This window comes from Leptodactylus fuscus, chromosome 3, assembly GCF_031893055.1.
Source record: "Leptodactylus fuscus isolate aLepFus1 chromosome 3, aLepFus1.hap2, whole genome shotgun sequence".
Taxonomy (NCBI): Eukaryota; Metazoa; Chordata; class Amphibia; order Anura; family Leptodactylidae; genus Leptodactylus; species Leptodactylus fuscus.
This window is the reverse complement of record NC_134267.1, coordinates 168,875,625-168,889,253: the sequence shown is the minus strand read 5'-3', so window position 1 is coordinate 168,889,253 and position 13,629 is coordinate 168,875,625.

Here is a 13,629-nt window from a genome sequence, read left to right as displayed (position 1 = left end):
CAGTGCGCTGAATTCAGCGCACTGTTTGCTTCCCAGCAGTATGTAGAACTGCCTGTGCCCAAAGCCATGAAAGGTCCTCTTTAAAAAAAAGGCTATTCTTCTCCTACCTTTAGATGTCTTTTCAGCGCTGCCGTTCGGTAGAAATCCCGGTTTTCGTCTGTATGCAAATGGGTTCTCTTGCAGCAGTGGGGTGGTCCCCAATGCTCAAACAGCACTGAGGGTGGCCCCAATGCTGGAAGAGAAATCTCCAGCGCTGCCTCCATTTTCTTCAGGAACGGCCTCTCTGTGTGTCTTCTTCCGGAGCTGGGTTCAAATTTCTATGCATGCGCAGTCGGCTCTGCTGTCGGGACTCGGGCAGAGCCGACTGCGCATGCCCACCTGGTGTAAGCGGCCATTTTCTTGTGGTCGCTCACACAGTAAGCTGAGGTAAGCGGCCACAAAAAAATGGCTACATGCATGTGCAGTCGGCTCTGCCCATGTCCCGATGGCAGAGTCGACTGTGCATGCGTAGAAGTTTGAACCCAGCTCCGGAAGAAGACGTGCAGAGAGGCTGTTCCTGAAGAAGATGGAGGCGGCACTGGAGATTTCTCTCGCAGAATTGGGGACGCCCCCAGTGCTGTATGAGCGCTGGGGACCACCCCAAGTGCTCCGAGAGAAGTCATTTGCATACAGATGATCGAGAAAAAAAATGTGATTTTAATGATAGAATCCCTTTAATACTTGGTGGCAAAACCCTTGTTCGCAAGCACAGTAGTCAGACGTTTTTTTGTAGTTGATGATGAGATTTGCGCACATGTCAGGAGGAATTTTGGTTCACTCCTCTTTGCAGATCATCTCTAAAAAGTTTTTGAGGCTGTCACTTGGCAAATCGGAGCTTCAGTATACAGTGTACAATGTAAATTGTATGTAATTTTTGGGAGTTTGTTTCTCAGTAAATTTTTAATAATTTAATTGATAAATAGAGATCATCCTCCACCTCTCCCTGGCTGCTCTGGCAGTCAATACACAACAAGTGATCAGGAACAGTAAGGAACTGATTGTAACAAGGACTGCATTGCTCATGCAATTCTGCAAAAAAAAAAAAATTGAGGACATCTTTATGTAGTCTAAATTAGACAAAAATGTGGTTAGAATAATCCTTCCCTTATAATTGTTCCAAATTATTCATTTATATTCTAGATCAACACCTAGCATACAGGGGTCACAAAATGACCTTGCTCTTTTTAGCACTCCAAAAGAAGACAAAGTTGAACACAATATCTAATTTTGTGGATGACTTACCCTCACACTTTGGGAGATGATTCATCTAGAAAAGTGGTGTAACAAAAGTCTTGTGGGCCCCGGTACAATCTTTTGTCCAAGGCCCCCTACCTCATCCCTACAGTGAATTCTTGATAGTTATGGTTATGGGTGCTGAAGAGTTTAATCATCCTTAGTGTGGTTAGGGTATCTGTGGGTCTCTTTGGCTTATGGGCCAGATGGAAGCTGCAATCTCAATACTGATCCCAGTGCTTATGGGCCCCCTAAGGCTCCTGGGTGTCGGTGCAACTGCACCCCCTCAAGTTACGCCCCTGATCTAGAGCAACTACCTTTCTAAACTAATATAGGGGTATGGTCATATTACAAAACAAACTGTATTTCAGCACATACTCTGCTACAAAAATACATAAAATCTGCACATACACTGCCGTTCAAAAGTTTGGGGTCACCCAGACAATTTTGTGTTTTCTATGAAAACTCACACTTTTATTTATCAAATGTGTTGCAAAATGAATAGAAAATATAGTCAAGTCATTGACAAGGTTAGAAATAATTATTTTTATTTGAAATAATTTTCTCCTTCATACTTTGGTTTCGTCACAGGATGCTCCATTTGCAGCAATTACAGCCTTGCAGATCTTTGGTATTTTAGATGTTAATTTGCTGAGGGAATCTGGAGAAATTTCACCCCCTGCTTCCAGAAGCCCCTCCCTCAAGTTGGATCGACTTGATGGGCACTTTTTGCATACCATACGGTCAAGCTGCTCCCACAGCAGCTCAATGGGCTTGAGATCTGGTGACTGCACTGGCCACTCCATTACTGATAGAATACCAGGTGCCTGCTTCTTCCCTAAATAGTTCTTGCATAATTTGGAGGTGGCTTTGGGTCATTGTCCTTTTGTAGGATGAAATTGGCTCCACTCAAGCGCTGTCCACACAGTATGGCATGACATTGCAAAATAGAGTGATAGCCTTCCTTGTTCAAAATCCCTTTTACCTTGTACAAATCTCCCACTTTACCAGCACCAAATCAACCCCAGACCATCACATTACCTCCACCATGCTGGACAGATGGCGTCAGTCACTCTTCCAGCATCTTTTCTGTTGTTCTGCTTCTCACATATATTCTTCTGTGTGATCCAAACACCTAAAACTTCGATCTTAGCTATCCATAACACTTTTTTCCAATGTCTGTGTTCTTTTCCCCATATTCCTTTTATTAGCCAGTCTCAGATATAGCTTTTTCTTTGCCACTCTGCCCTAAAGGCCAGCATCCTGGAGTCACCTCTTAACTGTAGACGTTGACGCTAGTGTTTTGCGGGTACTATTTAATGAGGCTGACCAGTTGAGGTGTCGATTTCTCAAACTAGAGACTCTAATGTCTTGTTGCTCAGTTGTGCAGCGGGGCCTCCCACTTCTCTTTCTACTCTGGTTAGAGCCTGTTTGTGCACACTGTTCCTACACACCATTGTAGGAAATCTTAAGTTTCTTGACAATTTCTCACATGGAATATCCTTCATTTCTAAGAACAAGAATAGACTGTCGAGTTTCACATAAAAGTTCTCTTTTTCTGGCCATTTTGAGAGTTTAATCAAACCAACAAATGTAATACTCCAAATTCTCAACTAGCTCAAGGGAAGGTCAGTTTTATAGCTTTTCTAACGAGCAAAACTGTTTTCAGCTGTGCTAAGATACTTGTACAAGGGTTTTCTAAACATCCATTAGCCTTCTTACACAGTCAGCAAACACAATGTAGCATTAGAACACTGGAGTGATGGTTGCTGGAAATGGGCCGCTATACACCTATGTAGATATTACATTAAAAACCAGACGTTTGCAGCTAGAATAGTTATTCACCGCATTATCAATGTATAGAGTGTATTTCTGATTCATTTAATGTTATCTTCACTGAAAAAAAACAAACACTGTGTTTTTCTTTCAAAAATAAGGACATTTCTAAGTGACCCTAAACTTTTGAATGGTAGTGTATTCTTTTTTCCATTTATTTCGATAGGAATCCACAACATAATTTATACTATGGGAGTTTGAAATCCATATCACGAGACAAAAAAAAGTGTAATGTTGGTGTGAAATCCACTGTACGTAGCCACACATGGACTAACATCAACCAACATTAAAATTCTGTTGTTCAATACCTGGGGGTACATCTTACCCTTTTTAATTCCACAGTATACAAAGCCAATTTGCCCTCGCTGATGCAGAATTACGCAAGTTTGTAGAATAGGTGGTGGCACCGGCCTATGTCCTTTTTAGGATGTATCACAGTGGTTAAGATGACCCTACTGCCAAAGCTTTTACACTATTTTGAAACTCTACCAGTGGCTGTCTCCCATAGGGAAAGCTCGGATTCAGTCATGTATACTCAGCTTTATTTGACGCTCAGAGAGACATAGGTTCCTCAAGTACATCCTGAACATCGGGGAATGCAAGCTGTCCCAGAATATTAATTATTATTGAATGGCCCACCTCCTGCATATACTTTCCTGGGCTTCCCTTCGTACTTATAATCAACAGGTGGAGATAGAAAAACTGTGGCTTACCCTACACATCCTAATTCCCTCCTATGAAGGACCTCTCCTTCCCTTGTACATTACCTTCTATGGCTCATACATTTCTAGAGAGATCTGGTTGTAATTGAAACAGCATTTCCCTCTCGCTTCACCCTCCTCATCTCTGATATCAATCCTCTTTAAGGGTATGTTCACACGCCAGCCTTTTTTTTCTGTATATTTCCAATTTTTTTTTCTATATACAAAAATATTGATCAATATTTACCACTAACTAAGTAAAATATGTCACAAAAAATGTCTTTTTATTCAATGTCAAAACAAAGCGAGAGAGAAAGGAAGATTGAAAACCACAAAGAATATTTAAAGTCTTCCTGATGTGTACCTGGCTGTTACATATACAGTACAGACCAAAAGTTTGGACACACCTTCTCATTCAAAGAGTTTTCTCTATTTTCATGACTATGAAAATTGTAGATTCACACTGAAGGCATCAAAACTATGAATTAAAACATGTGGAATTTCATACTTAACAAAAAAGTGTGAAACAACTGAAAATATGTCTTATATTCTAGGTTTTTCAAAGTAGCCACCTTTTGCTTTGATTTATTGCTTTGCACACTCTTGGCATTCTCTTGATGAGCTTCAAGAGGTAGTCACCGGAAATAGTCTTCCAACAGTCTTGAAGGAGTTCCCAGAGATGCTTAGCACTTGTTGGCCCTTTTGCTTTCACTCTGCGGTCCAGCTCACTCCAAACCATCTCGATTGGGTTCAGGTCTGGTGACTGTGGAGGTTAGGTCATCTGGCGTAGCACCCCATCACTCTCCTTCTTCGTCAAATAGCCCTTACACAGCCTGGAGGTATGTTTGGGGTCATTGTCCTGTTGAAAAATAAATGATGGTCCAACTAAACGCAAACCGGATGGAATAGCATGCTGCTGTAAGATGCTGTGGTAGCCATGCTGGTTCAGTATGCCTTCAATTTTGAATAAATCCCCAACAGTGTCGCCAGCAAAGCACCACCACACCTCCTCCTTCATGGTGGGAACCAGGCATGTAGAGTCCATCCATTGATCTTTTCTGTGTCGCACAAAAACAATGTGGTTGGAACCAAAGATCTCAAATTTGGACTCATCAGACCAAAGCAAAGATTTCCACTGGTCTAATGTCCATTCCTTGTGTTCTTTAGCCCAAACAAGTCTCTTGTGCTTGTTGCGTGTCCTTAGCAGTGGTTTTCTAGCAGCTATTTTACCATGAAGGCCTGCTGCACAAAGTCTCCTCTTAACAGTTGTTGTAGAGATGTGTCTGCTGCTAGAACTCTGTGTGACATTGACCTGGTCTCTAATCTGAGATACTGTTAACCTACGATTCTGAGGCTGGTGACTCGGATGAACTTATCCTCCGCAGCAGAGGTGACTTGGTCTTCCTTTCCTTGGAAAGCCAGTTTCTTTGTCGCACTTGATGGTTTTTACAAGTGCACTTTGAGACACTTTCAAAGTTTTCCCAATTTTTTGGACTGACTGATCCTTCATTTTTCTTTACTTAGCTGTTTTTTTCTTGCCATAATACAAATTCTAACAGTCTATTCAGTAGGACTATCAGCTGTGTATCGACCTGACTTCTGCACAACACAACTGATGGTTCCAACCCCTTTTATAAAGCAAGAAATCCCACTTATTAAACCTGACAGGGCACACCTGTGAAGTGAAAACCATTTCAGGTGACTACCTCTTAAAGCTCATCAAGAGAATGCTAAGAGTGTGCAAAGCAGTAATCAAAGCAAAAGGTGGCTACTTTGAAGAACCTAGAATATAAGACATATTTTCAGTTGTTTCACGCTTTTTTGTTAAGTATATAATTCCACATGTGTTAATTCATAGTTTTGATGCCTTCAGTGTGAATTTACAATTTCCATAGTCATGAAAATAGAGAAAACTCTTTGAATGAGAAGGTGTGTCCAAACTTTTGGCCTATAATGTATAATAGATATAGTTCTATCTTATTAGTAATACAAGAGGAGAATCTTCATGGGTACCACTGTGTATATTGCCATGTAAGCTGTTGTGTCCAAGCAGAAGATCAGTGTCGACAGGTTATCCAGTACAAGAGTGCACATACACTACATAAGTGCTACTTAATACAGTTGTGTGCATAAAGCTGTGTACAACGGTTTGTAAAGCCATAGGCCTTCGTTCTTATTACTATGTAATATGGACCCTCTCTGCATGGGACATATCGTGGATTGAGCCAATGATGGCATTAATTCCATCCTCCAGCAGTGCTAAATACTCTCCGTTCCCTGGTGCACCCTTTGCTAAGCTTTATTTAAAATGCTATTTGGCCCCTGCAAGACCAAGGTCCCACGTAGCAAGCCACTTTCCACTTAATTTTTTTTTTTTTTTTTAAACAAAAAAACACTCACTAAAATTAAAATTTTTGAAAATACAGCACTTTTTTTTTTTTTTTTTAAAGAAAAAAAAAATGTTTCCACAATGTAGGACCTTAGCCCAAAATAGTTTTATCAAAATTTAAAAGGAACCTGTAACCATAAAAATAAATGTTTGTTGTTGTACCGTGTTAGCCATTCATTCCATTATCCAACAAAGAATGGACCTTCCTGTGCCCAAACATTTCTGCCAGGAAGATCATAATATCACCAATGACATGAAAATTTTGATTTTAAGAGGGAATTTTAAATCAAGAAAACAGCGACTGATTCATGAATACAAGAGCATGACCCTATTTAAAACTCTGGATAATGGAATGAATGCATCACATGGGTTCATGTCATTCTATACAAATCACTGAGCTAAGACAGCCATAAAGATAAAGAACCTGGGAACTGTTTATTTGTTTTTATATGTATTATAGTAATAAGCCTCTCCCCCCCCCCTCCTGAAATCCTATCCCTATGTGTCCAGTTATACATAAATATGCAGTCTTTAGAAAGTGTTTTTAGATATATCTGAAGAAGCCAGGAAGCTTTGAAACGTTATATTCTGTCATTATGAGTTAGCCATTAAAAAAAGGTATCACCTACTGAAGACTTGCAAGTTTTTTTTGTTTTTTATATTTCATAAAAATACAGAGCAATCTCTAGGCATCCTATTACAGAGAAGGAGGTGCTGAGCAGATAGTGATGCAGCACTGGCTTTGGATACAGCTTGAAATACATAGAAGAGTTCTTGCAAGAGGAGGACCTGTTTTTTTTTTTTTTCTTTAAAAAGGGATTTTTCTGGTTGATCAGCAGCTTGAAGAGGTTACAGGGTTTGTGTGAGCACTGCACCATATATTTATGCAGCAGACGTCCCGGAATTAGGCAAGCTACACACAACCAAGTTTCACTCGTAAAACTCAATGTGTTAGGCTAAGGCCCCACGCTGCAGAAAGCTTTTTTTTTTCCCCCTGCAGATTGTTGCTTTTTTTGAGCCAAAGCCAAGAATGACTACAAGAGAAAAGGAGGAGATATATAAAGTACAGGGTGGGCCATAAGTATGGATACACCCAGATAAAATGGAAGTGGTTGCTGATATCACCTTATCGTTTACGCCATATTAGTATATAGGAGGGGGAAACATTTCAGGCCGGGTGATGCCCATGGCAGACATCTGCAAAGCTGCCATTTTGGATGTACCTACTTTTTTCAAAGGGAAGGGGGTCATTTGACACCTCAAACATATGGAGAAGTGCACAAGAAAAACAATGGTGTGGTTATTTTTAACATAGCTTTATTCATTATCAAGTTATTGACACGTCTGTGACATGGAGCAACGACAGTAAACCAGTTTCAGGTTCCCCAGATCCTGGATCTTCATGGAGTACACCATTGTCTTCAAATAGCCCCGGAGTTAGAAGTCCAAGGGAGTATGATCCGTAGAACTTAAGTGTGTCCATACCTATGGCCCACCCTGTACTTCTACTTTCTGCACTCCTGGATTTGGTTATAACATATTTAAAAAAAAAAAACCCCACAAGATCTGCAATTTAAAAATCTGCATTTCAACAAAGTGGGGCCTTAGTCAGATTTACCATCTTGAACTTAATGCTGGGAGTGGGACTCTTAGCAGTAGTTATCTATGACAATAAGAGTCCCTGCACACCAGCCACATACTGTAATTGTTACACAGCAGTATATAGCTGGGAGTTAGGACTCTTAGCATCCTAGTTCTTCATTCTGCTCCAAGAATGAAGTTCAAGCCATAAAATCTGGCTAATGCATGGACTTCGTTTCACAGGTGAAGCCTAGCCTTAGATAGAATTGTGATCAGGCCATGTGATGAACATGACGTCACATACATAACCTGTGAAGTAAAAAGCCTCGAACATCCATTGGATAAGTTAGCAATTTGAAAGTCCAAGAAAACCCCTTTAAGGCTAAGGCCCCACGGCCCGGAACCACCGCGCTAATGAAACAAAGGCCTGCTTTTAAACTTTATGGGCAACGGCTGAACACCTTCATGGCTCAATTTTCACCACTGACCCAATTGTCCTGCTTTTTCCGTACATCACATCTCTATGCCACATGGACATTCACGTTATTCTACAGGCAGGAGAGCTGAACGTGATCGCTGTTAGTTTGTATGCTCACACACTTCTGCTTAATTTATCAGCTGAATGCTGTGACTGTGTGCATGGTTGACTTTCCTTCAATCTTTTTGGGGAGTATTGGACTGTTCTTGTGATCGGTGGCGTTTCAATGCGCAGGACACTTATAGTTGACTTTAAATCTTAGTACAACCCCTTACAAGCCTTTTCAGGGAAAGACTCAACTTTCACACTATGGGACCCACGAGCTGAATCCCAAGCGGTAACAAAACACTAGCATTTGTTCCGATGTAAGTAGGAATAATACATTTTTACAGACAGTTCTGTTTTGGCTAAATAAATTCTTTATTTTTACCAGTTTTAACTCACATTAATGGGAAAGGTTTGTAATATTAGTTCCACTGTCAAAAAAAACAAAACATCTGGTTAATTGGGATGTCAAGAATTTGATATTCTTACAGTGTGGCCAATTTCACTAGATACAGTAACTATACACATGATATATTCTGCTTTGATATAGACAGCCTTCACAAGTATGCTTGTTTCATCAGCATGCCACAATAAGGTTGCAATGTCCATGCAAATAAATATACATAAGAGTATAGGGTGAAGAAATCCTTTAAAATTCTGAATGGATGTTAGGGCTTCTGGATACACGCAAGAATATCATACATACTCTAATATATAGAATATATATGGGAGGATATTTAAAGTAGTAAACAAACTTTTGGAGGGCCACATATGAGGTTAACTAACATGACAATTGGGGTATTTGTCTCATGACTAGATATTAATGGAAGGTTTCACATAAGTACAAAGTATGGCCTGAACACAATCTATATAACTACAGCTGCATCTAACAGTAAGGGGGCGGTCACACTACAGTCGGTGTCCGACGCTAATGTCCGTGCAAAATCTTACGTGGACATTAGCATTGGACACTAGCGGTGTCCGTTACATTTTGCATTATTTTAAATGGGACACCATGCAGCGTCCTTTACTGTCCGTGCCTGTCCTTAAGTGTCCCTTCACAAAGATGTCCGATATGTAGGATTTAGCGGTCCGCTTGAAAAGTCGGACATCTTTGTGAACAGACACTAAGCATGGTGTCCCATTTAAAATAATGCAAAATGTAACAGACACAGCTAGTGTCCAATGCTAACGCCTGCGCAAGATTTTGCACGGACACTGACGCTAGTATGAACGCCCCAAGTCTTACATCCCCAATCTGGTATTCAAGTACAATATACACCATGTAGTATTATTCTCAGCCAGCAAGTCAGGAACTATTACTGCAGATGAGCAAATTCTAATCTGAATTCAAGTGAAGCAGTCGCATTGAAAGTGCACACCAATCTGAAGGCAGAATGTTATAGAGCAGGGAGAATAACTTCTCATTCTGAGCTTAGTAGTGCACTGGGGGTGGGTTAATAGTCAGTGATAGGGCTAGTTCACACATGAACTGCCCGCGCGGGTTTTGACACCGAGAGAGACGCAGCGAGCCATTGCGGTCGTGGCTTTCCCCTCCGCTGTTGACTCAAATGAATGAGCCGACATAGGAGGGTGCTGCTGGGGGCGGAAGCCGCGCGGCTTCCGCCTGAAGAAAGGACATGTTGCTTCTTTTCTCCGCTAGCAGCAGCCCACCGCTAGCGGAGAAAAGAAGCCTGGCGGTCTGCATAGACCACCATTGTAAGGGGAGGTTTTTGACGCAAAATCCGCTGTCAAAAACCTCCCCTATGCTCACGTGTGAACGAGCCCATATACAGCTATGAATATGAAGGGAAGGCCATCAATCACCAAATCGGACCACCCACTGGACACCTATATCTCAGACTATTCTATAACATATGGACTGCATTTTCAATGTAACAGGCTCCCCTTTAAGGCTCAAATGGTTACTTTGCTTAATACGAGATGGTCCTTTATAAAGCTTGTGCACACTCTTCTATCTTGTTCTCAATCGATATTAAGTGAACTTTGTCATGACACAAAAGTTGATAGATTGCCCATCAGCAAGATATGGGCCAGCAGGCCATGGGGACAGCTTCAGATGAGACTGAAAGGGAAGTAACTATGCTGTCAGAACCCCAATGACATAGCTAATGCTAAAAGACAGAAAAATGTGCACAAATCCTATCATTTACCCAGATTGTCATATATATATATATATATATATATATATATATATGTATTATATTTTATCAATTCTATTTAGTACTAAGTCACTGAGAGGAATCTCCATATCAGTTGTCCATGTTACAGAAAGTTTTATCTAGAGTGTTGCAAGTATCAGGACTTAACCCCACCCATAAAAAACTAATATATGTAAGGATGTAACTCATGTTTTAATTCTGCCAGTATTTCCCATAGCACGTTGAGATTTTTCACTTTGTCGTCCCACTTTAATCCTACAGGAGCTCTGCACGATCTCAGACACTAACAGGCAGCTAAACTCCGACCAGTGAGAAAAGGCTTTGTTACTATGCGACTGTCTCTTATGTGTGCATTGAGCCCAGTCCACAAACAGACAGAAATAGGACCTATCCCGAGTTCTGGCCCGGGCTCACAACCCCCTACACAGACCCTCTCTATGAGATCACAGTAAATAATGAATTAACGCTGGTAGGACACCGACAAAGCACACTTTCACATGCATGGAAGGCTAAGTTTACATGGTGCATTTTCACTGATGAACTGCATGCAGTTGTTACAGTGCAAACCCATCCTAAACCTGGAACCTCACCCCAAAAATAAACAAGCCTAAAGGGGAAGTTGTGGATTTACTGAAATATAAGTAAATGACCCCATCTTCATATACAATGAAAGTTATAATTTCGTTAGCAAACCTTTTAAATTAAGTGCCCACCTACCCTAAACACACAATCCTACCTAATGGACATTTATTTACATATTCACAGTTAGGAAACAATATGAGAAACTTATCTGAACTAGACAGATTAAAACAAAAGGACTTCTGCAATGGCAAGCCGCAGCTAGGATTACCCATAACTTATTACTAAAATAATGCTGTAACTGCTCCATGTATACTCCCAATTATCCTAAAGGGCTTGTAGTTGGATACATTCACACGACACATTTCCTGCTCAAATTTCTAGGACTTTCCCATTCAGCTCAATGATGCGTGCAAGAAATCCATGCACATGCTGCAGAAATCATCGCATTCAGAGTCACAAAATTTCAGCAACAGATATGCCATATGCAAGCACACCATCAGTTGCTTTCACACTACTGAGGCTTTTGTGCGTGTGAGCGCCTTATAAGGGTCCATTCTCATGGAGGAAAATGGTGAGAAGTTTCAGCGCTGAAATGCCACACCAAATTCCTCCATGTGAATGGACCCTAAACTTGTACCATATGCTGAGAGGGAGACTCCATCATTATAGTCATATGCTAGAAGACCCTACCACCCTGCAACATTCTGTCCCATAGTGATTATAGTACAGCACAGTATGGCGCTAGGAGGTAGGCACTCAGCATCATACATAATGAGAACGCTAGGAGACTCTAGCACCTTAAGGTACAGGCTAGATATAAGGTGCAGACATGTACTGAGCCTCATGTAGTGTGAGAACAACCTTACCGTGAGCTGGTTATGCAGTTAAGTGAAGGCGAACCATTTAGCTTCCCTTGGATGCAGCCTGCATAGACCTGTGTCTTCATGGAACATAGCAGCATTAGGAAAATATACAACGCCTTTAACCATTTTAAGAAAATTAAGCGCCCAAATTTTGCCAACTACATTAAAAAAAAAAGTCATGTAAATTGTGAAACTACCGTGATAATGTATCAGTTACTGAGGAGACCATTACCATGTGTTAAGGTTAGGTCACACAATTTGTGGCAGTGCAGGAAGTGTGAACAAGGTTGGGTCATCTATGCAAGCTAGATACGCAGATATCAGTCAGGAGTCATTTACAAGCAGACCATATGTAACAGCAGAGAAAAACTTCTATAAAATTCTAGGATTTTAAAGAAAGCAACTTTATAAATGCAATGTAGCAGTTTCATTTGCACCCAGTTTTGTAGTTTTTCTATATAGGTGGATCAGAAAAAAAAAGAAAAAAAAGTGGTCATGAAGGAAGTAGGGATATATAGATATAGATTGTGCATATCTATCAATGTTGGAATGCTTGAATTGTAAAATGTGAATTTCATAAGGATATCCAGGCTAACTTCTTGTCATGTCTGTTGATAAAGGGGCTCTAGGAGTTTGTCCTCATACACTCCAGTTAGCTAGAATAAAAACTAACCTATTACCATTACTAACCATTGCCAGGTACTGCAATATTGTCCACATAATCCAGGTCTGCGAGATCACTGCATACAGCCATCAGCACGCTCCCCTCAAAGTAGTCTGACGGATCATTTATGGCAATGTCTAACAGCTAGAAATGGGAAAGGATATTGTTGGCCAGCTCAATTGTAACAGATATTAGGTTTCTGATATTATATTTCAGTAGCCATGTGGCATACCTAAAAGATGGCTGCTGATGCAGGGGCATGTCACCTCCTTTATTATAAAACATAACTACTAACTACATGTGTACCACCAGACTGTCTGAATAGAGAAGGCTGAGGGATGCATCTTATCACATACGGTCTCATCTTATGAGGACAACATATGAGACAACAAGGGGATGTGGCTTATGAAATATAGAAATGCCATATACATAGTTAACAGTAGCCAACCTCTAACATCAATAAACTGAAGGCTCACTTCAGACCAGAGTGTTGCTGCTGTTTAATGTGACATACTGTAGATAGAGATATGCCACCCACCCACCCAAAAGGTGCAACGTGACATGGCCTGTGAGACAAGTGCTGCTTACATAAGCACTACCTCCACTTTCAACAGCTAATCTGTGGACGTCCCAAGTGTTGGGCCACCAATCTGACTGACTGGAAGCCCCTTTTCTCCACATGTTGTGAGAACAAGTTAACCATAGGAGTAGATTGAAGTGGTCTAGAGGCAAAACCGCCTTAGTTGTTCACCGCAACGAATCACAGTGCAGCTTTAATTTTTTCTGGAACAGAATACTAAACAAAAGCTGTGCTATGATGGCTGTGGGCAAATAAGACCATTTCACTATTAGGGTGCATTCACACTACAGATACGGTGACTGATTCTGAACGTTAAAACACGTTCAGAATCAGCGCGTATAAAGCAGATCCCATTCATTTCAATGGGAGCCAGCATACGAGCGCTCCCCCATTGAAATGAATGGGCTGCTTTTTTTCTCTACGAGCGCTCCCATTGAAGTGAATGGGAATCGCTC